General features: G+C 41.1%; 1 pseudogene; it reads right to left on the bottom strand.

Moving 5' to 3' along the window:
- Positions 1 to 1,204: 1,204 nt before the first annotated feature.
- LOC125124101 (transmembrane protein 14C-like) lies at positions 1,205 to 1,550 on the bottom strand (annotated as a pseudogene).
- Between the last annotated feature and the right edge of the window lie 2,150 nt (positions 1,551 to 3,700).

Below are 3,700 nucleotides of genomic sequence, written 5' to 3'. Positions count from 1 at the left end.
GGAAAGATAACGCTAACATATAAGAATCAAACTTTAAGAGGGTACTAGAGTAAGAAGTCCTTGTGTTACACTCTACCCATATCTTTAGGGCCAGAATGAAATGACTGATTTTTTTTTTTTTCTCTACAAAGTTCAGGGGTGTTTTTTTGGAGGGGGAGGGATTAATTGTTTTATTTTATTCTATTTTTTAAACTGAAATATTTGGTCTTTTTTTGCTGGTTTTTTAATTTTATTGCAGTATAGTTGACTTACAATGTTATGTTAGTTTCAGGTGTACAGCAAAATGATTAAGTTATACATATACATATATCCATTCTTTTTTAGATTTTTTTCCTATATGCATTATTACAAAATACTGAGTAGATTTCCCCGAGCCATAAAGTAGGGCCTTGTGGATTATCTATTTTGTATATAGTAGCACTGATCGCAACCTGATAATTTATCCCTCCCCTCCATGTTTTCCCTTTGACAACCATGTTTGATTTTGAAATCAGTGAGTTTGCTTCTGTTTTGTGAATAAATTTTGTATCATTTGTATTAGATTCTGCATATAAGTGATATCATATGATTTTTGACTTTTTTTTTTGTCTTTTTGCCTTTTCTAAGGCTGCTCCCGCGGCACATGGAGGTTCCCAGGCTAGGGGTCAAATCAGAGCTGTAGCCACCCGCCTACGCCAGAGCCACAGCAACACCAGATCCAAGCCACGTCTGCAACCTACACCACAGCTCACGGCAACGCCGAGTCCTTAACCCACTGAGCAAGGGCAGGGATCGAACCCGCAACCTCATGGTTCCTAATTGGATTCGTTAACCACTGTGCCACGATAGGAATTCCTGATTTTTGTCTTTATCTGTATGATAATCTTAGTATGATAATCTCTAGGTCCATCCATGTTACTGAAAATGACATTTCATTCTTTTTTATGGCTCAGTAATATTCCATCATATGTAGGTACCACATCTTCTTTATCCATTCATATGTTAATGGACATTTAGGGTGCTTCCATGTCTCGACTACTGCAAATTATGCTGCAGTGAACACTGGGGGTGCATGTATCTTTTAGGATTGTGGTTTTTCAGTGTTATTCTTTTCTTTTTGTTTTAAATGTCAGAATATGTGAGAATGCTGTACTTATTTATCTTAATACACTAAAAAGAGTGGAAGCGTAAAAATTCTTCAGGAGAACAAGGTGGGCCATGACTACTATGGATGGGGTTTACCCAACACACTAAGTCCAAGTTTGGTGACCATCAGCAAACTGGCACCTGCAGTCCAGCCTGCAGGCAGACATTTCCCAGAGTGGTAGAATCTCATTCCCATAATGCCTGCCAAGGTTCCAGGTGTAACTAAGAAAACCCAAATGTTCCTTGGATCCTGAGAAAACTAATAGGTACCCCAAACCTGATAAACTACCAAAGAGGAGCCCAGCAGTCAGGGTGGGGACACTACCTCCTTTTGCATAGGGAGTGATCCCATCAGAAGCAGGAAGTGCTGCATAACCAAAGTCAATCCAATGTCAAGGCACTAATGGGCCAGAGTCCTTCTGCATTGTTTTCTTTTGCTTGGTCCAGACAGAAGATTACACAGGGTCTGAAACTCCTTCCCCAAAGTCTGCACAGGCTGATGAAGAGGCATAAGCCATCTTGGAACTAACTACCTTTTTTCACTTCTGCCAGATGTCACTCTTACTGTTGCAGGAAGAACACCTTTCTCTGATTTTTTCTAGAGCAAGGAAGAGGAGCCTCAGTGGTTGGGTCATTTGTCAAACAGGGACAAGAAGTAGGGAAACAATTACCAGTCTCTACATTTTCTGCTTCTTCCACCTCTAGTCCTTTCCTTACATGCCTGCCAAGAAACTCCACATAATATATAATCTGAATTATGCCCTCTCTGTATTTTTTTTTTTTTTTTGGTCTTTTTAGGTCCGCGCCAGGGGCATAAAGAAGTTCCCAGGCTAGGGTTTGAATCAGAACTGCAGCTGCCAGCCTGGCCACAGCTATAGCAAGGCCATGTCCTAGTGCATCTGCTATCTACACCACAGCTCACAGCAATGCTGGATCCTTAACCCACTGAGCAAGGCCAGGGGTCGAACCCACATCCTCATGGATACTAGTTGGTTTCATTACCACTGAGCCACAATGGGAACTCCCTCTTTTTATTTTAAAATATTTAAAATCTTCCCATTATCTACAGCTGCATTTTACATTCTTACCCTTCAAAAAATAAAATAAAATTATGGTCCAATGAAACAAAAACCCTCCTCAAATATCAAATAACACTTTAGACTTCTACTTCCAAATATAATAGAGTAGCTCCCAGAAAAATGACTAGGAAAGTTTGAAGGCATTGACAGCTGGTAAGGCAACAAGGACTTGAGAAGACAAAATTCCAATGAAGAGGGAATCATGCAAGGGGGTGAGTTGACACTTAAAATGACTTTTAAATCTCAGGGCATTTTTCCATTTCAGATTTTAAACAAAGGGCCCAAGTAGGAGACAGCTACTAAGACACAGAGAAACTACAGAGGTTTTGATAGAGTCTTATGGGGCTGTAAAGACAAAAAGAATACACTTGAAGATAGAGTAACAGTGAAAAGAGAGGGCTGGAGACGTGATCCCAACAATCCCTCACGTTCTCCACCCGTCAATATTTGCCAAATTCTGAAATTGTCCATGGCAGGAGACTCATAAATGCAGGCTCCAAAAAGCAGAATGAAATCTTGTTAGTGTTATAACGTCAAAAATAAAAGAATTCAGGACGGAGCAGGTAGACCGAAGTAGAAGGGGCACTTGCGGGGATAACTTAAGTCATCCTGTTTTACCAGGACCTGTGCAAAATCAAGGCAGAGCTGATGATGAATCCCAGGGTCAAACCAGATGCAGGAGACATACGGGCCTGAGTCACTGAGACCTTAGCAAAGCCTGACCCATAAGAAAAGCTTCTGGTGTTTTTCTTGCTGACAAGAACCAAGGCAGGTATTCCCAGGGTCCAGGACTCCAAGCTGCTGCACTGTCATAATTTGTCAAACTGGGAAGGGTTTGGAAATTTTTCCTGTGTGTGTGTGTGGTTGTACATACACTGGACCGTAAGCTCTTACAGGGCAGACACTAGTCATACTGCTTATTCCATCTCAGTATCACACAGTTCTAGGCATGTGATAAAGGTTGAATGGAGGCAAGGGTTTGTGTTTTTCGCACTTTGCTATTATATATACTTGTCTTAAGATATATTTTATTTATTTCATTTTAAACCTCAAAGAATTCTTGCTCCTTCCACAAAAACAAAACCTGAGAGCTAACAGTTGTTTCTGTTCTTCTGTGTCTTTTACTGTTTGAGACTATTTTCACCAATTACTGCATTTTCCCCCAACTGCCTTCTCAGGTTGGGGTCAGAGCTGCCTCTTACACAGGAGGAATAATTCCCACATATCATAAAGAACAGAGATATAAAATGAAGCCAGGACTATCTGAGAGCAAAGCATCATGCACTTTCTACTACCTATATTGTCTCTATCCACATGCTGATGGCACAGTCCTTTGGTCCTCAGCTGCATGGCCACCCTTCTTGAGTTAGGGGTGCACATGCCAGGGTTCCTTGGGGGAGGTGATGCTCTGGGCCTCACACTCACTTTCAAGAGAGTGGTTCCACTTTTGCTGACTTCATACTTGGGGCTTTCTTACAAAATTTCATTTGAGCAAA

Source organism: Phacochoerus africanus, chromosome 4 (assembly GCF_016906955.1).
Source record: "Phacochoerus africanus isolate WHEZ1 chromosome 4, ROS_Pafr_v1, whole genome shotgun sequence".
Taxonomy (NCBI): Eukaryota; Metazoa; Chordata; class Mammalia; order Artiodactyla; family Suidae; genus Phacochoerus; species Phacochoerus africanus.
This window is presented reverse-complemented; position numbering and strand designations above follow the sequence as displayed.